This window comes from Gavialis gangeticus, unplaced genomic scaffold (assembly GCF_001723915.1).
Source record: "Gavialis gangeticus isolate Ggan-Ray unplaced genomic scaffold, GavGan_comp1, whole genome shotgun sequence".
Classification (NCBI taxonomy): Eukaryota; Metazoa; Chordata; order Crocodylia; family Gavialidae; genus Gavialis; species Gavialis gangeticus.
This window is the reverse complement of record NW_017728996.1, coordinates 10,257,021-10,280,976: the sequence shown is the minus strand read 5'-3', so window position 1 is coordinate 10,280,976 and position 23,956 is coordinate 10,257,021.

The following is a 23,956-nucleotide window of genomic DNA, read 5'->3' as shown; positions in this document are numbered from 1 at the left end:
TAACACTGCTAAATAAAACATTGGTGCACTGTCCACCTGTGTCTGGTTGTACTGTCCTTTCCGAACCTGAAACATGTATCTTTATAGGTATTTATATGGTCCTCATCGTGTCTAAATATCCTGCAAATGTTTTTTGCTAACAGAACCTCTGGGAAGGAGGGAGGCAAGTAGCATCCCTGTTTTACACCTGGGGAACTGAGGCAAAGTGGAGATTAATGACAAGCTCAAGGAATTTGTGGGGAGAGCAAGCAATTAACCCAGCTCTCAAGCTACAGCCATTAAACCAAGTTATTGCTGTCCATTAAACCAAGTCAAACAACGCTTTCAAGTCTTCATAGACAATCACAATCTGTGGATGGAGTGGACTGGCAAGACTTGTAGAGCCTTTATTCCCTCACAATGACACTTCTACCTGGACAAGGACATCCTCCAACAGTGGTGGACAGAGAGTGATGGAGTCTGAATTACTCTCTCATCCATGGATATTGTGAATACCTTTTGCCAAAATGTGTTTTTTCAACTGGTTGGTGTACCGGTCACTCATTAATCCACCAACTTTTAATATCCATTAGTGTACATTACGCTAAAAGATAGATTTGGATCAAGACTCCCATTCTTCTTGTCTTCTCTAATTTTCCATTCTCAGAGGCAGTTTATATTTTTCAATCTGAAGGGGATAAAGTTACTCCAAAAGGGGCTGTCTGTATTGACAGATCTAGTTTTTTCCCCCCCCCTTTTCCACCAGCTGGGTTATTATTAGACCTGGCAGAATAATTCAGAATGAATAATTTGACACCTCTTTTTCTGTTCACATATCAAAAGTTCCTCAAATGTATTCGGTACTCAGGATTATTCACTACAGACTTTCTGCCAATGACTCCCAAAGGGATGTTATAGTGGTACAAGCATAACGTATTCCCTGTCCTTCCATCAGAAAACCCTTTCATTGAAGTCACAGTTGGGACTGTGAATTATTCCTGATTTAAAGGCAACAACTCATCACCATCACCCACAGCCTCTTTTCATTGGGACGTGATAGTGAGATGACCAAAGCTACTGCAGAGTTTGTATCCTGAATTGGAATGGGATGTCAGCTTACCCAGAGACTAGAGAAGACCAGTGATAGTTTCCTGGTTTGTGTGCACACAGGCAAAATGTTGTTCAACTTTGTTCTTCTGGATTGAGATGGAGTCCATAAAAATAACTTTTCCCCACAGGTTAAACTCATACAAGAGCAAATGCATGTGGCTAAGCCATTATTTAATTTGTTTTACTTCAGAACAAATTAACCTCTGTGCTGTGTGACTAGACTAATGTCCCATGTGAGCCATAGTCTGAAAGGTTAAGAAAGACTTAACAGACAGGGCTTCTTTGGGCACCCGATCATGGGTAAATATTACCATTGGTGGGTGTGGCAGCGCATTGTATGTGTTCACTTTAGGGACCACATCAGACTTAGCATGTGTTAACTGTACTTACAATGTGCAGTTAAATGAGCATCCACGTGGTCAAAAATAAAACACATACTAAGTACACTCATATTGTAACAAAGTTAGGGCTCTTCACAAGGAGTATCTCCAGCTCCTATTAAGTACACCTTTTCAGTTATTACTGGGCCACTCCACAAGCAATCGGTGATCCTCACTCAGCCATGACATCAGCCAGGGATCCCCCTACGGTACCAAGCCTCCAGCTGGGACAACACATGTCAGGAGGAAGGATTCTGGATCTTTTACTTGTCAGTCTCTTCCAGGATCAAGTTGAAAGCCAGGTGCCCTTAGCCCTGAAGGGTACTGGAGCTGAGACCAACAATCAGCTGATCAGCCAATTGTTGGTCCCGCCCCCAGCACTGCACTGGAGCCAGTTCAAGTACTGGGGCTAGGGCCAAAACCTGTGAGCCATGCATGTTATAGATAGCAGTAAGCATCACTGTATGACCACTCTGAACATATTCTAACTTTCATGGCATACAGATTTAACATGTACAACAGTAACTGCCCCATGTAACACTTACTCTACCGTGTGGACAGTTACTTTCTGCCATTAGCAGGAGAATTCAAATATATCTCTATTTCCTGTTCAGAGCACCTAGTTCATAAGTAAGACATACAGGGTGTGTCTACACATGCATTTAGGCCGGCTTAAATTTACTGTGCAGTAAGTGGGAATAAACTGGCAGCTATAGGTACAGACATTAAAGCAGGCATTAAAACTAAAGTTAGCACCAAGTCAGTCCACACACACAGGGTTACTGCTCAGTAAGGCATTTATGCATGCATTACTGTGCAGTAACTAATCAGGAATAAATTTGATACCGGTAAGATGCAGGTATCAAATTTACGCTCAAGTCAGTGTAAGTCGCCATGTTTATTGCACAATACAGGCATGCACGTGTAGACATGTGCCCATACTGCACAGCAATTTCGGTTACTGTGCAGTAAATGCACACACGTAGACGTGCCCACATGGTATTACAAACATCCTGCCCATGACCACATCCATGCAGCTGTACCCCCTTCCCTTCCTCAATAAAAGGACTAAGGTATATTGCCCGTCTCTTTAAAGGATAAACTGAACTCCTCAGTAGGGGTGCATTTAAAATGAATCAGCACTTGCCTGCCAGGACAGTTTCATGACACAAAGGACATGTCTATAATCCTCCAATATGGGGCTAGCAAATGCTCCATTGAGACACGCCACATGTACTCCACATGGTGCAGTTCCTGAAACAGAAGTATTGTAACGTGCTTAATGGAGCCCTGTGTGTATCAATAAGCTCTCCTAAGATGCAAAGTTTATTGGCAAACACATAGCACCCTGTGTTAAGTCAACTAAGTTACTTCCAGTTCAGGAGGTAGTATACATGGAGTAGGCATGTTCCTGAACTAGGGCAGGTACAGTTATAGTTCAGTTTGTGTCTGAATCTAGATACCCATAAATCTGCTGTCTGTTGAGATCTAGAGTTTTGACTGAATCTGTCTGCATACTCTATATCATCAGTGCTGAGGACTACATTTACCAATGCAGTTAGTCTCATCGGTTACTGAAATGAGAACTTCACAATGGGCAACATGCACACAGATGGAAACTACTCTTTAAGAGTAATCACCGATAAATGTCAACTCTTTCACGTCACATTCAGCCAATGTGCTTAGTTACTTTATTTTTGGCTAATATTGTACCCTTTTCAAGACACCTAAACCTATGTGCAAAATAACAGCACTGTCACAGTTATAGCTTTAATCACAACAGTGGTTAAAAGTCAAAAGTAAGCTAAACATATTGGCATTCTGGCACCTTATGCTGAATAATTTGTATGTAAAGTGTTGTGGAAAAGAAACATATGTTCTTGGTCCATGGTAACTTTAAAATAAAACATTTAAGAACCAACAAGAGATGTAGAACCCAAATACTAACTTGCAGGTGCAGAAAATAACTTTATAACTAAAGCCTGTATCGATCCCCTTTCTATCTGCATGTAGTGTTTTGATGCCATATGAGCACATGATAAAGGCTAATTATCATTGCAAAGAAATTTGCTGTGAGATTTAGGCACATTAAGGATCCCAAGTAGAAACCTGCACGCAGCTACCCTCAGCACATTACACAACAGCCGCATTGAGAGAAGTTGCTTGAAAAAAGATATTTCTTAAAGACAATTGCTGCCCCACCCCTTTTTTGACAGGGGCAAAGATAACAAAAACTAGGATCTTTATATATAATTGGTCAGATTTTGCTCTCGCTCATACTGTAAGGGTCAATGCCTTTAAGCCAATATACTCACACATATGCCAGGCCCAGTATACTTAAACAAGTGCGTGCACACGCATGCATGCACGTACACCGACACGCATGCACCATGAATCGTGTGGCATATCTTTGAAGAATAGGCCTTCCAAAAACATCCAGTATACAGATGAGCCCTCAAATTAGTACAGAAAGCATGACGACTTCAGCAGTGGTGGCTGATGAAGAGACACACACATATACACCTCTGCCACCAATCGTACTGCTAGGGCATTCATCAAATTAAGTACCAAGAGGAACAACACCTCTGATATCTCTTCATTTGGGGCTCCAGTAAATGAGGCACTAGATTAGGCCTGACAGAGGCCTAATGCAGCCTGAGCTTTTCCTGGTGTAATTAATTGGAACTTCGCCAGCTTGACAAATTGGAATGATGAATCTATCTTGTATGAATAGAAAAAAAATGCATAATCAGTCAAAGATTTAGTTAAGACAGCTTCTCTCTGACTCCCTGCCATAGCGAAATCCATTAAGGTGAGGAAACATCATTTTAAGAAAAGGCACTGCTCTCCGCATGTTCAATTTATAATTTTTTGTTCTTGAATTTAATGGAGCAGTCAACCTGGACAGATTTGACTTTGAAGGGGGTAGAAAAAAGCAAGGGGGTGGGAGGAGGGGAGGCTTGTCTTATTTTTAGCATTCTCATCTCCCATGCACCCAAGGAAGAAAATATATTGTGCTTTTAATGTGCACTTGGTTTAGCTTGGGTGGGAGGGGGGGGTTCATATCTTTGAAGTTGGAGGCGTGAATCTAATAAGATTGCCCCACACACATTGCCACCGAGATGATTCTGTGATAAAACTTGGTTGTCAAGTTTTTCCCCTCCTAACTTGTATAATTGCCAGTAACATTTAGGCTGTGCAGGATGTGATGGATTGACTGCTCTGCAAGCTCTGCTTTTTCCTCTCTAATTACCATCTAGTTTTAAAGGCCCTTTCCTGACACATTTAATGGAGAGGCAGAGAGAACACAGGTTTGCTTACTTTTAAATTACATATTTTTCATCATTCAGCAGTTATTTTCCATATATATTATTTAAACCATGTGCTCTCCCTCCCTCCCTCTAGTGGGTATAGAGCCATGAGCCTTAATTGAAGAATCAATTAAACAACTAATGCTCCCATTTGTATTGACTGTTTAGAGAAAGTCTGCATCTCCTCTGAAAGGTGGCGGCTTTGCAGAACAGGAGTTGCTTGCATGCGAGGGAAGGAACAAGTCTTCCTGAAGTGAGAGTTGATGGCTTTGATTTCAAACAATCCATAATTCCTCTTCGGCCATATAGCAAAGTGTTTAGTTTAATGTGATGCAATTGATGGGACCTGAGATCCTGTCTTACAAACAGCTGAACACAGAGAGCCAAATTTTGTCCTTTCTTGTACCAGTAGAGTTGCACGGGCATAAGAGAGAACAGAATCAGACTCAAACACTGTAATTCATGCATTGAACCATTCACTCTTGGCCAGTTGCCAATCTGACAGCCACATTTAAATAAGCCACCTGCTGAGTAGGGAGTTTATAGAGCTAAGTGCTTGAGAGAGCATTAGCCAAAAAGTATATTGAACTTATGCAATAAGGCATAAAGTGAAAGGATTTCAGTCGCGGGAAGTCCTAGGGGCAACTCTGTGGTCCTGACCTGCTGTACTAGGGCAGTTACAAGGTATCAGCCTTTCCCCACTGTGAGCCAAACAAAGAGCCCTTTGTGAACTGCCATGAAACGTCACTGCAGAAACAGATAACCCTCTCCAGTATTGTAAATAATACATAAGCTGCAGTGACTTTCTTTCAATCCCCCGCAAGAATCTGCACAGGATGACACAGTCAGCCTTTTTCTTTTTCCTTCTCTTTAAATATTTGTGTTCTTAGCATTCACAAAAGGAACTGGATTGACTAGAAACAGGGGTTCTTTGTCTATAGCCAATAGCATCAGAGGGCGCGTACACACATACTAACTTTCTGACAGTTAGGCCGACTTAACTTTTTTAAGGTGACTTAACGGTCAGAGCGTACACACGTACATGGTGCAGAGTCCACTTAAATGCAGCACAAGATAATACACCTCCAAGGTATATTATCTTGAGTTGCACTAGTTAAGCCGTCAAGGGTCACGCACCATGTCAAGGAATTGTACGTGTGTACACTTAACTTCAGTCAACTTAGTTAAGTCGCCTTAAGTCGACTTAGTAGATGTGTACACAAGAGTAGTCAATAGCACCAGTACAACTTTCTCCTCCACCCCCATGCCACTGGGCCTCAAGTCTGGCCAGATAAAACACCTCACAATCCATCCATATGCAATTCTTGGCCTCTGCTGATGTCTAAGGTTGCCCTCTGGTACCAATTAAGAAAATGCTTGATTTTTTTGTTTGTTTTTTTACAATGTAGACACTTGCCCTCTTGCCACAGACCCAGTTTATATGAACTGCTGAGCAGGTGTCAACAAGTAACAACTTGTTGTACCTATCAGTTGACCAAATATACCGAAAACCTGACCCCATAGTAACAGGCTGAGTAAAGCTACTAAGAAGTGAAGGCCTCCATAACAATATCTGCTTGTGGTTTGGTTGTGGAAATAAGTGAAACTACTTGAGTAGTGACATCTGGCCCCTCTCCAGCCATTGCTAACACCTTGAACTGTCTACATTAAGTCACTGAATCAAATCTAGTCCAGTAAATGAAAAGATAAGTGGGGCAGACCCTCAGCTGGGGTAAGCGCAACTGGAGTGAGCAGAGCCAAGTTACACCTGCTGGGAATCTGTCCCAAAATAAGGTAGTCAAGCACTGTTCAAACCTGATCTGACACTCAAAGCAGTGGCCACGGTTGACTGGGCTTGCCTGTATTTCATCCGACTTCTGGCTTCCTTCTTCAACGGCCTTAACATATGACACACAAATATGTATGCTCCATCACTTTAATCAGTGTAATTAATAACATGAAAGCCCCTGATAACTATTCTTGTTTGTTTTCTTTGTCTCATCTCCCTCCCTGTACAAAGAGCTGATAAATCCACCAGCGATATGGCAAGCCTCAAAAGACATTCATCTATTTTTTAATCCTAAAAATGTCAAACTAGTGCCTCCTCTCTCAGTGGCAGATAGAGATAGTAGTGTCAGGATTAGCAACAGACTCCAAGGCCATTATTTACACAGTTGCCCGTCTCCGTTTAACGCCCCACCACCACCACCTGTGCTGAAGCCCCCTTGCCCTGGAGCTGTAGAATTTTAAAACCTTTTCCAAACTTGATTGCAAATTGAAATGCGGAGACAAAAGGCTGTCTTGCCTTTCTGAAACATTCGAGATGCTGATGAGCTCTTCCCATAGATGAATAGTTGAAATGGCAGGCGTGTTGAACACGTACTATTAAGCAGTAGACTGTTACACAGAATTGTTTCTGAAGAGTGGGTATTCAACAAGCTGATGATTAATAGATACCAAAGATGTAGTAAAAATGGCTGTGGAACTGTTGAGGAAAGATGTTTTTATCCAGTGGTATGTGAAAGACTAAAGTCAGTGCAGACAACCCAAACCCCACTCTTGATTCTTCCCCAAAATGCCATCAGTAAGTGAGAGGCAGTGCCTAAGATTTTCCTAATTCTGTCTCAGTTCCTATTCTGATGGTGGAAGAATGTATATCCTTGGTTTCCTCTCCCATGCTAACTGCCAGCTACATTTTTGGTCCCTTGGTTAAGAACCAGCCTAAGCCCAAGCAACTTTTGGACTGCTCTACCCTGGGACAGGTACACGCATCTTCCACTCAACCGCATTAGCATCAGGAAATGCAAATGTAATCTTTAAAATTTCTGTTCATGTATATACCTTAATCTGTGCTCTCTGCAGAGCAACCGTACCCAAGGATCTGGCCTGGTGTCCATAAGAAGCTAACATTAATCAGAAAAATATGCTAAATCAAGAGATGTGTAAAATCTGAATTTCAAATACTCCCAATCTTGAAGGGTTCAGCTCTGAGGGTTGATGTCTGTCTTTTACTAAGGTGGAAATTCAAATTCAAGTTTTGAACCTAGACACTGCCTGGGTTCAGATTTCAGAGATAATGGTCTGGATCTTTGGCTGTGTTGTGAAACTGAATCCTTCTCTCTCTCTCTCTCTCTCACACACACGTACACATACACAATCACACCTACACACACTCTCTCACAAAGTGCTGTGCCCCAGATGGGAGGTATCTTTTTTGCTGTTTGTTTTTTAATCACCCTGCCTACACAAGAGTGATCAATTTTGTACATTCCTCCACAGTCATGTTCCTATTACAGAAGACTCTGTTCCCATAAAGGATTAGTATGTGCAGAATGCATTAAAATGAATTATAATGGCAATCTGATCCCCAGTGCCTTGGCAGAACCTTTCCATCATAGGTGACAGTTTGGTTCCCTTGGGTTTATCATGTGAGAGAGAAACAGAGAGAGACCTCAAAACTTGACCCAATAACTTTGTATAAACCTAACAGAATACACGGAACATGGAGTTCTTTTATTATCCCTGACTTAGGAACAATAGAGCCAACAGGAAGCTGAACATCCTGACACCCAAGCAGCCTTCGATCAAATAAACACATTTTCCATATATTACATGATTCCAGCCTCTATCTGCCTATGGTGCTGTTTTATTACAGGCCACCAAAATAATTAGTTGGTGACCCAGAAAACCGATATATAAAATCCTTTTAATCACCAATATGGCTTTCAATTATATAGAGTAAACTTATTAACCTTTTTACTGCTGAGATTTGATTTATGGAATTCCAGCTGCATTAACATTACAGGAGGAGATAAAAAGTGGCTGGTATGACGTGTTGGGATTAACAACTGATAGCTAGATTTCCCATCGTGAAAGCTTAAAAAGCAACAGCAATGTCCTTTCAGTCCTCGGGGACTCATTTCTACCAGAGCTGTGTGAGAAGTTTTGTCCATGGAGTGAAGCTGGTAATTTCTCATATATAAACTAAAGCATACAGGCAGTTATGGCTTTCAGGAGGAGCAGAAATGAGTGTGAGCTTTGGATCCAGTAAAATCTAAGTGAATAAAGATATGGAAGCAGACAGCTCCACTCCTTACTGTGAATGATTACAAATCTTCGTATATCAGATACAGAGTGGATAATATTGGCCAGATGTGAATAGAGAGGGAATACTGAGAAGGAATTGGGGGTTCTTTCTTTGCCTTTCCACAAGAGCAGTTTTCATGGGCCTGTCTGCTATCTGCTTTAGGCAGGTGAAAACTCAGCATGTGAAATCCTAGCTTTATTGAATTCAATGGGAGTTTTGCCCATTTAATTTCAATAGGGCTGGTAATTCAATTTGTGACCTGTAGTGCAAAAGAAAGTCAAAGATCTTTTCAAAGAGGATGCTGTGTCTGTTGCTTATTGATTAGAGCAGTGGCGACTAAATGCAACACATACTTGAGAAACCTTCTAAAGGGAGGTTAAAGAGGGTGTCAGGAAAGCAAGAAGGGGCAAAAATAATAGAGTGATAGAGGCAAGGCAGCTACTGCATTTCTCTGTTTGCTTAACTAGCATTTCCAGTTTAATCCTACTCGCTGCTTGTTTGCAGCAGTCAAAACCAAACAGATTCATTAACAGCTAAAACGTAAATGACTCACAGATGTAAGCCCTACGGACAGAATTCCCGAGGGGAGCGAGTCCTCCTTTTCCTCGCTTGACATTCAGACCTTCATTTGCTCATCGGTGACTGGTGCTGCCAGAGTCTGGGAGGGGGAACATTTTGTGGCTGGGCCTGGGGGCAAGCCAAAAGCTTTCTTGGGGGCTGGAGGGACCCAGCCCCATTCACTCTGGCTTACTGCCCCCTGCCCCAACACGCTGCTGACCCATGCAGCAAAACGGGCCCCCCAGCACTTTCCAGCCAATTTCATAGGGGGCATGTGCCCCCCCATACCTCTACTACCAATCATCTATGCATTTGCTTATGGTTCGTACCCATAATTCCTCTAGGACCATTTAGGATGTCTTCATACCTAGTCAGGGGCTTGGTTTAAGCAGAAAAATTGGCTCACAGAGTTCTTTGGAAGGGGAAAGAGGTTTTTTTCCACCCTATTACAGCTTACTTTTCAGCAGCTAGAACTTTCTGAAAGGTTCCTAAGCATTCCTGGCTGTGCTCCTAGGAAACTTGGCTTTGAGAGACAATACAGAAGGAGAGCAGCAGAGATAAGCAGAGCCTCATCAGAGTACACTTATGGAAAGGCTTAGGCAGGAAATAAAAGCTGAATGGCTCAGACTGAGACAAGTCTGCAAAAGACCAACCCTGGCACCCAGAAAAATGTAAAGGAGGAAAGAACCTCTAGGAGACAGCTGAGCCATGGATAGGGGTGCACTGATAGAGATTTTTGGGGCCAATACCGATGACCAAATTTTAATGAGCCATATTGTCCAATACCAATCTGATTGCAGCTGGGCAGCTTGGAGAGCAGCATCCGGCTGGTAAGTCAGTTGTGGGTGAAGGGGCAAGGGGGGAGGGACAGGGCATGGGGGGCAGATTGAGGCCCCCATGGTGAGGGAGGGAGTGAGGCTGGAGCATAGGCAGGTGCTGCTCAGCCAAGGCAGAGCACGGGACAGAGCCATAAGTGGCTCATCCAGGGGGCATGGGGGGGGAGGGGAGGGGTGACTCCTGCCACTGCAAGCACCCCGGAAGGATATGGGGGGCATGTGCCCCCGGATCTGTGCACAGGGCAAGGGTGGGCTGCTTCTGTGGGCTGGAGCTGAGGGTGGCACCAGGCTTTTCCCAGCAGGGGGTTGGGTTGGGGCTGAGCTCAGGGCAGGCAGCAGCAGTGCTGGGAAGGGGGCCAGATGAATTTTGCGGTAGCTGAAGGCCCCCACCCCATAACACCCCCACCCAGCGCCACCGCTGGCTACCCCAAACACAGCTCGGCCCAGCCTTGCCCCATGTACAGATCACTGGGAAGAGTTCGGCACTACCACCGGCCCCAGCACACAGCAGCAGCCCACCCTTGCCCCATGTACAGATACGGGGGCACACGCCCCCCATGTCTTCCCAGGCTGTATGCAATGGTGGGAGCCACCACCCCCACCCCACACCCCCTCAACAAACTGCACATAGATCTATCCCACGCCCCACCCTGGCTGGACAGTGTCTGCCCCTGTCCCTGCCCCTGCCCTTGCCCCTGCCCCTGCCCCAGCCTCAACCCCAGCCCTACTCTCTCCTTCACCACTGGGGCCTGGATCTCCTTTCTCTCCCCACACCCCATGCACCTTCCCTCACAACAGACTTACCAACTGGACCCAACTGCTCTCCACACAGCCGGGCTGCACTCCTGGCCAACTGCATGCTACGCTGTGGCTGCGTACATGCACAGGGCATTTATTGGTGACATTATTGGCCACATCAGCCATAAAAAGATGATTGCCGATAATGTCAATTTTCCTTATATCGGTGCCAATCCAATATGAGACCGATGTATTGGCACACATTAGGTTTTGATCATAATTTTAGACTCAGGCATCTAAGCCCTTTATTGAATCTAGCCTGTGAACCCTCTAAGAACGATCAGGGAAGCCATTCCCTTGATACCTGAGACGCAGAGACACTGCCACTATTACTACTTGGTGGCAACAAAATAGAATAATATTATTAATACAATGAAATATCACCAGCTTTCCCACCGTTCACATTAGGTAGCCCTTCACCACCATTTACAAATGACAGGCCAAGTTTGCAATTCTAATTCTTCTCATTCAGTTTTTACTAATCCTTCTTCTCACCCCCCTCCTCTTTTGTATTAGGCCTCTTTGGGGTGATTTCCCTGTAGATACAGCACAAGTGAGTCACCTTAAGCCTAAGAAGGAAGGCGGTTGCACAGGTGACACCAAAATTTCACAAATGGGTACTACCCCACCAAAATGGTTGTTAGCCTCCCCACTCTAGATGTAAAGCTTTCCCATTGCCCACTTGCACTTGTATCACTCTCCCCTCACTTTTCTCTCCAAACCAGCACTGTTCTCCTTCTCTGGAGTTTGGCTCCATTTTACTTAGGAGGGCTCTCAGGTGCCCAATGTTGGTGACTGTTCAAGGACTTAATGACTGAAAACAATGTAGAAGACTTTTTCCCAGACCCCTCTCTTCCATTATTATGATTATCTATGTTGCACTGGTCCTAGGAGTTCAATTTTGCTAAGCACTGTACAAACAATGAACAGAAAGATGATCTGTCCCCCAAGAAGCCATGATCCAATACATCTTCTATGAGGAAGGGAGACCTTCTCACCTTTCTTTCCTCCCCAGCAGGAATTCCAAGGTCGGCTCTCAAGCCTCCCCCAATGCAAATATGGATTTCAAGCATAGTAGAACAGCATTCATTATTACCATCCAGCCCCCCACCTGCTCCTCAGAGTGCTAATAATGCCCATGACACAGAGAGCAGTAGGATTTTTAACCATATTCCATGAAACAAGAGGAATAAAAATCAATGGCAGTACATAATCTAGTCAGTGTCTTTCTTTGGTCACAAATCTTCATTTGTTCGCCTGGGAAAATTATGAACTGTCTAGAAATAATACAGTAAAGACGGTCAATGACAATTATAGCGTAAAGACTAATACAGATGGTGGTATGAATCTGGCACATTCCATCGTGCTGAAGCCCATTTATAATTTTTAATAAAAATGGTAACACTTTACAATAAGTGGACATCATTTAGTGCTCAATTACTATGAAATTCCTTTGGAAATATATATTAAAGGCAGCAGCTCTGTATTAATACTAGGAGGGTTCCTTGAGATTGATGTTATCGCGGTGAATACTAGGGGAATGTCAAGTACAACACTGACGCGTTCAGTATTCTTGCCCCCTGGGTCAGGCACCTTTTCCTCCCCTGCCCTGACATTTGAGATGAGCCCTTATCTCCATGGAGAAGTGCCACATGAATTAGAGGTGTACTGCATTTTTTTGAGGAATTTGGAACGCAGGCTGGAGAGGTCTTTTGAAGTGATTAACTAAGCAAGACATTTTGAATAACAATGCAAAGGGTGCAAAGCCCAGACAGACTGCCTTCTTCTAAAGGCCAATAGGTTTCTAAAACCATATATATATATATATATATATATAAAACAGAATATATATGAGATTAAGCATTAAACCTTTAGAGCAATACAAATTCCAGTCATCTTCCCAAAGAAGGGATACCTCGGTTGCATAGCATTTGAATTTTTTATGATTTTTGTCCTTACCTACTTATGCAGTAATACTTATGGGAATGCCCTTGCTGCAGAGTTAGTTCGCCCATATTTTCCTAGCCCAGATGTGAGCAGCCATACAAAGCCCTACCTGAGTTAGTGAGGCCTTGGTGGTGCCGAACTCCTTCATGTGCATCACAAGGGTTGCTGGGAGCAGGTCCCTTGGCTCTTGGCACTGCAGTAAACTGAGACACTCTATCCCTGTGAATTGTGGGAAAACATGTGTGTCCTCCTAGGTCCATAGAGGGAATCATGGGAAGACATGGGAAAACTGTCAGCAAGGTAGGAAATTAAATCCCAGTCTCCCATATTCCAGACTAGCAAACTAAGCTTCTTCTCAGGATGCATCGTCTTTGCAGGGGTAATGCTGCAGGCTCTGCCTTGGATTCTGCCCCTAATCTGACCCTTGTATACACACAAAACTGATCTTGGTAGGGATCATAACCCAGGCCAGCTGTTTCATCTATGGTTATAAGGCTTAAATCTGAGTGCTGACAACCCATTCCCTTTGCAGTGAGAATGCCAGTTGAACACAGTCTCTACATCAAATCTACCACTGGCAGTTTTTAAATCTAGGTCAGACAAACATTGGATGGGGGTGATTTAGACAGGGATGATCTACCTTGGTAGTCCATGAAAGCCCTTGAAAGACTCCAGCTTCCATCTCTGTTGGGGTCCACAGGAAATAATAGTGATTATTTAATGGTATGATATGGCAATACTAATGATTATTGCTATATCATAACACAATGACAGCTAATGATATGGCAGTAAAATTAACTGTCTGGACAAATTGGGCATTAAGGAGGATGACTTCTCCACACAAGAAATCCAGGACAGAGCAGGAGCAAGCACCAGAACCTGCCATGATCCAATCTCACACCCTCACCACCGGACAATCCTTGCTCTTTTCAGCCTTCCCCAGGTTTTTACAGGTTCATCAGCTCCAATTGTTATGTGTTAATGAGATCTACACCCTTTGCTAAGTTTCCGGGTACTGGTTCACTTGGGAACCCTGGAGAAGTTGCTTAGACTTCTCCGTACTTGTTTTTCTTGACTGCCAAATGTGATAACACCATCCACCTTTTTTAAGTACTTTGATATGTGGGGGTGAAAGGTGTTGGCTAAGTACAAAGCACATTGGTAGCAGGTCAGAGAGATCTGTCAGCATCCGTCTGTAAATAATTCCCATAAAAAATTGAAGCAATGCGAAAGCAAGCTACATCCTAATTGGGTACAGTGAAAAACAGTAGGGTTTATAGCGAGAGAGAGAGATAATGTATATGTTAGCTGTCTTGCCAAAAAAAGAGGTTCATTATATGAAGGACACATTATCCTTTTCCCTTCCTATGATTCAGCATGGTAAGTAGTCATTCCTAATTGGCTTAAAGCTTAGTATGAAATATTAGAATGCCAAGCAATGTGATGACACAGCTGTATTCCTGTGGGAGGCCAAAGCCTGATCTGAGAACAGAAGAGAGACAAGAGCAGATGCAGGTTTGAAAAAAGAAGAGTATAACTTACAAAACAGAGTTAAATTCTTTACTTTCCTCCACACCTAACACACACACACACATACGTGTACGTCTTATGCTCTATACCACTTTCATGGGGAGAATACAGGGAAGATGTAAAAGTTGCGTATCACTTGACTTCCTAAATCAGAGGCAAAATGTTGGATGGGTGGGGATACGCTAGCAAGAAAAGGCCAATGTTCGGAGCCATCTGATTAATTTGTAATAAACCATGTATTGCAAAAAATTCACTTCTCTCTGCCTATCCAGTTGTGGTTTCCTCAAACTTATTCTTGACTTTAAACGATTTGTTCAGACAAGAGGGAGCTCATTCACAAAAGTCTGGGGTCTGAAACATGTTCTATTTGATTGGACGCATGGATCACATGTTACGTTTTATGCATCAGAGTGATGGAAAATGGTATACAATTAACTCCTTTTTGTCATGCATAAAGTGTTTGCTCAAATAAATAACCAAGGCTGAAAGAACCTTGAAACCATGAAAAATAAAATAGTGCAAATTATTGGGGCTCACTGTGATTTCCTTTCCAACTCTTACAGCAGTTGGATTCCATTGATTTCAGCAGACCAACGCTGCTGGATTTGTACCTGTGAAATCAGAATCGGGCCCATTGCAATTTATTTTGTGGTCAGGATTTAGCTCTTTGTCGTGGATCAGTCTTAAACAGAGTCACCAGAGACTCCATCTACACAACACAAATAAGCCCAGCGCAAAACTTCAGCATGTTCTCACACCCGTAATATAAATATCTGTAGTCAGATTCTGTGGCCTCATCAGGCTACTTTGTGTCACTCCTGCAGCACAAAATAGCCTTGGGCCCACAAAGTGGATATTGAGGCCATGTTCAGTCACTATTCGCCTTTCCCTTCCATACCCGGTCCTGCTAACTGCATAGGGCACCCCCCTTTTTGTCCCCATTGACCCCAGTAGCCAGATCAAGCATCAGCTGATGTAAAATAGAGCACATTTCCAAACTTTCTGTTTTATGCTCAAAATGTTCTGGTCACTGACACCGCAGCTTTGCGGCACAGGATTGTGGCCTATAGTAAGCTTTGCTTCCTGTTTTAGGACATGCTTCAAGCTGCGCCAGTTCAGGGAAACTGGACTGGTCCTTTTCAGTTAAGCCTCATGTCCCCCTTTTGCTCTCCAATCCCTTGAATTTAGGCCATGGACTATGGTAGAGCAAGACACGTATGCAAGTATCCTGCCTACTCCGCACAATTCTTTACATCTTTTTAGCAACCCAAGGAATGGCATGTCCTGTTCAAAGCCTTTGAAATACTGAAAGAATAATTTATTTCTACATATCCACAGGCTACAACTAATGGCTCGCACTCATTGGCGTCATATTTTTTCCCCGGCATCAGGATCCTAAAGTGGTACTGGAGGGAAGTCACATACAGCAGATGTTTTATGTTGATGTGTCATACAGAGTTGAGGTCTTTGGTTTAAAGGCTTTCAACAGTTTCTTGTTCTCAGGGTCATCATTGCATGAATAAGCAGACTTTTGTCAGGATGAACCGCGCTTTGAGTTTCTGGCTGCAGAGAACGGCATGAAATTAATTATGTCACAAGGAAGAAAGGCCCTTTCTATCCCCAGGAATGCAGGGGCGTAAATGAGTACCCTACATACCACTGAGACATCACTTAATCGCGGTGGCACCTGGAAGGCAGGTCTGCTCACTGTGAGAATGTCCTTATTATCGGCGGGATGGGGCTGCAATGACCACTTGTAGCAACCATAATCTGTTTTCATCATATTTCTGTGAGTGGAAGTTATTGAGGTGTGACTGACAATCATCCCTTGCAGACTGATGATCACAGGGCTTCATTTGCTCTTAAATCTGTTGACTCACTGCAGATGGCATTTCTGGCGGTGCTGCTGTTAGGGGGAAAATATCAAATATTTATTTGATTGACAGCTGTCACTAGCAAGCTTTCCTGTATGCCCAGGGCACTAAATAATGCAGCTTAATTGCATTTCAAATTTCCAGGCAAAGAAATATCCTTGGGTAGCGGGTGCAAGAGATGTGCTAGAGAAGAGAATTCCCATTGATTTGAAACGTGCTGTCATACAGCCCTGGAAGTGATTAAATATCCATCTGGTCTAACAGTGGTAAAATGTCGAGGGGAAGTAGGTACCTAGACGTAATGAACCAATTCCAGGTTTGTTCTTAACAGGTTACATTGAACATTGCTATAAGGTATCTCAGGCTTCTCTAAATTCCTGTAGAATTCAGTAATAAATAAAATAATTAGCCCTAGAGAAATACCAGAATATAGCCTGCCCTCCAACCCACTCCAAAACTCTGAGAAAGTTCATAACCAGCTGAATCCCAACTCATCTCTACAGACCTCCATCTTCATGGTCAAAGTACTTCACAAGGATGTAATCAACCGGTTCACAATTCCTGGAGGTACCTATAAAACTCTGGTGCTCAGAGATGATGGTGATGGCACCCATAAATGCCAGCAGAGATTTAGATTTTGCATTTGGAGAAACTGATATAGGGACATTAAACCTTGCAGCATAACTTGTATGCACTTTTCAGCCTCTTATTTATGCGCCATGTCTGCAGTAGTATGAACCAATGGGTGCACTGTTTGCAAGTACCAATTTTGGGTCTGAACCAGTGTTCATGAACGCAGTTTAGATTTAAGTGGTTTACTTTAAGCTGCCTAACCCTAACCCGGGATCTGTGCATACAAGTGTTTGCCGCTTGCTGGGAGTGCTGCAGGCAGCCTGAGATAAGTAACCTGAGGGTGAGGGAGTAGAGGAAGGGGCATGCTGGGGAAACTGTGGGGGTTGATGCATCCAGGAGGAATAGTCAGCAGGGTGGGTAAATATAGCCTGGTCAGGAAGTAGGAACAGCACAGCCCTGGGGCTGTGGCAAGCGCTGGGCTTCCCCAGCCCCAGGGCTGTGCCGTGAACACATGCAGGAGTTCACTGGGCCAGGTTAACGTGGTGTAAATCAGGTAACACAGGCCAATCTAAAGTTAGGTCCCTTGTGGGATCAACCTAATCTTGGTTAGGTCTATCTAAATGTAACACTTTTATGTACCCTTTGGGTTCATAGGGACAGTAACTGTGTATGCAAATTAGGCATGTAAAAGCTCACCCTTTACTATAAATGAAGTTTAATAAAAAAATACCTATAAAACAACTTGTCCACGTCCGCAGCCAAAAGTAGAATGTGGCAGTTTCTTGGTCTTGGTCTGTTCAGGCCACTTGACCCACACTTCTCTGTCTCGGTTTCATACAAAAGCACCATATGGAGGAACTTCTAAATCAACAATCCATTATGAAGGGCAACAAAAGTATGGTCTTAAAAAGATAAGTAAAATACAACCTTTCCCTTTAATCTTTGTTCTCTAGCAATATATATTTTGGAAAGATCATTTAATTTCATGTCTTGATTTCTGAAACAAGACATACACGTCTGAAATTCCCAAATCCTCAGGCAATGTTCTGAGCTGGTGGATTGTTCTTTAAGTGTTCGTGGCTGGAAATACCATGCAGAGTAACAGGGTAAATACTCAGACAGTGTTCTGCAAGTTCCTTGTCATTAGCAAACAAATGCAAAGAAACCATCAAGCTAAATGGGCAGTTCAGCACAAGGCCTTTCCCATATTATTCAGAGGGGTTTCAGAGATATTGCAATGCACCATTCTCTTCATTTCTTACACTTGCTTTATAAAATAATACTTTGAGACTCATTTGAACCAGAACAGACAGGTCTAGTAGCCAGGATCCTGGCCTAAGTTCTACCTACTAGTGGCTGCTGATCTACTGAGGCATGCCACTTCCACTTTGTGCTGCCTCTCGATCCTTTAACTGTCCTGCCAATTCTGCAAGTCCCCTGGATTAGGGATGGTCTACCACCATGTGATGCAGCGAGACCCGACAATCTCATTCAAGGCCTTCTGGTAGGGTTCCATACAGTCACTTAGACCTGCTCTTCACACCAAAACTTCCAATGAAGCTGGAAGTGAAGACACCATTTTTCACTCTTCATTGATGTGAATACTACTTAGTGCCTTTGCAATCATGCTGGCACTGCCCTGTGCAATTTGCATTTCTCATTGCCAGTTCTGCGAAGACAATTCCATCACACTAGGGCATGCTATATTCATCTTTTCTTCATTCTTGACTTCTTGTAGATCATTCCCCAAAAATACCACATAGCAAAAACATCTTAATCCATTTTGTTTTTCTAATTTCTGGGTGGCTTTACAAGCTCAGCCTATATGTCACCTGAAGGCAGTATCCGACCTGTAGCTGGGGGTGCCATCATGTTTTTTAGCTCCTAGAATTATCTCCATTGGACAAGACACCACAGCATTCAATAGCAAGCAAACAGGATGCAGCAATACCTCTGAATAGGATTACCTTGGATTTCTGATTCCTAATCCTGTTACCTGAATAGCTATCCATTCCTCTATTCCTGCCTCCCTTCTGACTAATGTTCCCCTGGCCAGGACTCTATTCATCCTCACCGCAACCCTTATATGCATTCTGCAAAGCACTAAGATTACACAAATATTTACAGTTGCACAAGCTGTATTGTTCTAAGATTTGCTCTTGATGACCATTGATCCAAAAAGATGGTTTGACCAAATGCATCCCTCTGTGAAAAAAAGCGAAAGCCTGCAATCAGTGGTACCGTTTCAAAGAAAATAAATCCTAAAATCCCGTGCCTGTCTGTGGTATTCCTCTAATTGCGGTTTCTGTCTGACATCTACAGTTTAGTTCTATTGTTTGAATGTCACCAGAAATCAAATCAGTGTTGTGGGTACAACAATCCTTGAACCTTCTTTTTGTCCAACTGTGAACTTTAGGCCGAACACCTTCAGGGCACTCTTGTCTAGGAAGCTTTAATTTATATTAAATTCTCTAAAAGGAGAGTGAAAGTGGTCAAAGCAAGATTCCGTGTTTCATAAATTAATAAGCATCACCAACTGCATTGCTTGACCCTTTAAACTCTGTGAAATTAATATAAGTAGACAACCAAAGTGCACTTGGCCCCTGAAGAGCCTTGGAAGTTCACTTAAGCAATACAAGTTTCCTTAAAGTTTTATAAGCCAGCTTTTAAAGCAACTCCTTTGTACCTATTACTGGTGACAGTGAGCATTATAAGAGCCAATGAACCTTTGCTGACTTCCGACCCCAATATGGTAGAGCACAGTTATCAAGGGAAATATCAGAATCAAAGCTTGTATATTACATTGAGGTCCTGACTCCGAAAAGAGCCCCCTGTAGACTCTTCAGAGTACGTCAGTGAAATAAACAGCTAACATTGTGAGACATCTACTTATGATGTACTGATATTATTGTTTATTTAACCACTTTTGGCTCTGCAGCCCCCACTAAAAGCTCAAAGCCTCATCAACAGAAAGCTGGGGTACCCCGAGTTCTTTTGCAATAAGGTTATATTTAAAGGTCCTTTATTTAGACTGGAAAAACAAATGGCACTTGGCCATGTTGAGTCAAGCAACGCTAAGTCTTCAACTTACACGATTAATGGGCTTAAATTATTAAAAAGCAGTGGGTAGGCAATGTTGGGAACGCGGGGTCTCATCTCTCGTCTTAGCACTGGGCGAGATTGCCTTGAACAATGAAGAAAACGTGTATCCACACCGACCACCTTTTGGCACTAATCGTGCAGTCACTTGTAATATTTGAGTTAACACCCTGTAGAAATAAGATCTCTCACCCTTGCTTGCTGATTATATTTTTCATAATGTAAAAGGTTCTTGCTGAATTATTCAGGTGTTTTCCCCACTGCTAAAAAAACCCACCAAAAAACAGGCAAGGCATCTTTTCACAGGTACACTTGGAACAGCTATGCGAGTCCAGTGTTATTAATTACTGAAGGTCTTTATAATGCAATTATCGCTGAAGTTCAAGAGGTAGCAAATGTGCTAAACAAAACAACCTGTATATTAAAAGCAGAACAGCTGATGAGGAATCAGAATAACCACCAGTTGAAGGACATTGAAACTCCTGCATATAATCCACCATAGCAGGAAAGTCAGCTAGGGCATTTGTTATCTAGTCTAACCAGCTGTTTGGAATGTTTGGGCAAGGTTTTGGGGATATTTAATGTTACCAGCCACCATTTGTTCAGCTCATCTGTCAGCCTTGATCTGGACTCTTGCAAAGACAAAAGCATTATGGCATGGAACAAATAAAAATAATGAAAGTTAGAAGAGAAATCCTCAATTTAAAAAGGAAACACCACAAGAAGGCAGTTGATGAAATTGTTTAATGTAAACCCTGTTAAGGTGGAGGTATTGGAGAAACAAGACGTTTCCTTTGGATGTGGTTCTTTCGTATCCAATGGATTTTAGTCAACCTGGGCACATCTACACATGCATTAATGAGCAATGATTATTGAGAATTTTGTTTAGTACCTGTAATAACAGATACTAACTAAATGCACAGTAATTGGCGCTAGTGCACAGTAGCACCAGCACACATATTTTAAGTGACTCTAATGCACAGTAGACTAATTCTACTGCACAGTAGCACAAGTTTTGCCCGCTGCGCTAATGCACAGTAGAATTAGTCTACTGCGCTCAAAGCATCTCATGTACATGATCCCACTGAATGTTAACAAGGACATTTTGATGATGCGAATGTAATCCTGCTAGCCAGATGTCCCTCCTAAAAGCAATGATGTGTTCCTTATATTTTATTAACTATACATTGGCCCATAAATGACCTCTGAAAGGTTTGGGTCTGTTCCGGAGAGCACGTTACAGATTCAGATTACCATGACTAATATCAAAGCATTAATATTTATAAAGGAAACTGCCCAAGTTGATGCTAATTAATAACATAACTAATTCCAATTGATTGGTTTTAGTTATGTCCGTCTACCATGGTACTGGATTGTTTATTGTATGGACTAAGCCTGAAGGAAATATCAGTGTGTGAAGACCAATCTCATGATCTGATTGATTAAATATTCTAAACGGGGAACTTTCTGAAGCCATATGTATAAATTCATTGCAAAAACCTTGGCAGGATGGACAACTTTGCATTCAAAACTATTTCACTTCGCAAATTGGTCATTCAAGGGCCTATTCCATGCTATTATTTCCCAGTGGGCACGTCTATGTGAGACGCTACGATGATGTAGCATTGGTGGGTGTGAACCGTGATGCCAACGCTACTGCACAGTAGCAATGAGTAGCTCGGAAATGACCCATGCACCACCAGGACTCAAGGAAGTACTAAATGACTACATAGTAACAACTGTACAGTTAGGTGCATGTGTAGATGCACCTAGTGCTAGCAATCTTCTTGCCTTTGGATAACCAGTTGGAACGAGGAGGTAATATCCTCCATGGTGTGGGATGTTAAGTATTTGGGTGGAAGAAGAAGAAGAAATTGCATCTCCTTGTGAAGAAGCCAGGGTACTAACCTAAATGGAGCACAAGTATCTGTTCATAAAGCAGGTCCTAGATTTTTGTTCATCCTAATAAACAGAAAGGGCCAGTCTTCCAGACTGCCCCTTACACAGGGAGGGAGGAGTACAGGAGACAGAGCAAGTAACTCAATGTCCTGCTTTCCCTTCAACACATACATATAAACGAAGAAAATGTTCAAGCATATCCACCTGCTAAGAGAGTATCTAGGATAGGATATTTCTCCTGTCACATGGAATAGGTAGGGAAGTTCATCCCATAATCCACACAGTTGTCTATGATGTTCACTGTCTTCAGGAGCTTATGGAGGCCGGGGTTTCCAATGCAGATCCTGTGCCCCAGAAACATTTCCTTTACTACCCTTGCTCAGAGCTTACACAGTAAGTAATATGGCTTCTTCAGGAGATGCTTTCTCCTTGTCATTGCTAATTACTTTGCCCCAAATTCCCCAAGAGTCGAGACTGATTCTCGTCATGGGGGGGGTGAGACAGACTGACGAAATGCTGATGGACGTAATTTTGCTTTGGTTTCACTCAGCTTCGCCTGTTTTGGAGGCTGGAGGCAGTAGTGCCTCTAAGGCAGCCATGCCCACAACCTGGATCTTCCCTCATTGCAGAGTCTGCTTCCTACAGGGCACTCATGGAGATGGGAATGGGGATTTGGGGAAGGTTTAAACAACACCAGAGGTCACATTGCAATGGCAAAGGACCACAGTCTGGCCCTTTATTATTAGTTATTGCCAAAGGGCTCATGAAAACACTGGAGGAATTTGGCCTTGACCCGTCTCTTGCTCTGCACTAGTGAGTGGAGCTGTAGTGGCACAGAAAGGGCAAGGAGAGGGAACACTGTCCTGTGGTAAAAGGATGCAAGTCACAGATCCTCTGTACGTCCAACAAGCCTGCACCTGCATCAGTCCCCCTGCTTTTGGCAATGTCTGTCAAAGCATAAGCCCTCCTCACACCCTCTGCTTGCGGATGTAAGGATCATTCTCACCTTGGTGCTTTTTGTGCAGCTCTCAGCTGAATGTCTGCCCATCTCATACATCTGAAGGACTTTCTCACCATCTCAGAAGTGTCACAGGGCATCTAGCAACACCTCTGACAGCCAAGAAATTATTGGTGATTTCAGCTTAAAAAGCTGAGCGCTGAACCTGCATAGAAAGGAAAAAAGGAAGGAAAGAAAATGCGCACATACCCACACACACAAGCAAACTCCCACCACTTTCTGAGAAAGCATTTCCTGTAACCATATCTGATCTGGAAGAAAGGCACATTTTTTCATATTTTAAAACTTACTCTCTTCACTTTGGCTCACTCCATGTTAAAGAGCCAAGAGGAACTCGGAGAAAGGACGTTAATTTGTTTTCCACCTTTCCCTAGGAGAATTCGAAGCCTGCAGCGCTGATGAATGAGCGCTGTCTACCCACCTCCTATACTCATTCAGGCCAGTGACACATTTTTGGTTTTGGTTCCTCAGATCAGAAAACCTGATCGAGTCTTGAGGGAATCTCAGAACTGCCGTCTAAGTCGGTGCAGTCTTTTGCAGACTACCTTTCATTAGCCAGCTGGAAAAGAAAAACCCCTTTTATCAGATCCCCGCAGACTAACTCATATTGCAAATTATTTGTTCTTACTACTTTGAGACGCTGTTTTTCAAGTGATGAATGAAGAAAGAGTATCCCTGGCTGCTGGTTTTGTTTTTATTAGTAGTATTATTATTTAACTCCTGATGATGAGTTTGTGCTCTTTAGAACTGTGGGAACGTTGCTTTCTTCTGCCTTTCCCCTAATGTTTTGCATAGGCATGGGACCCCAGATGCATTGCAGAGGTAGCATATCAGCTAGTTTGGAAGTAGAAATTTAAAACATTTTTGTAATTAAGCTAATTAGCTAGCAAATGGTTTGAGGCAAAGACCTTCTTTTACTTCTGCGTACAGCACCGGGCACAACAAGGTCCTGATCCA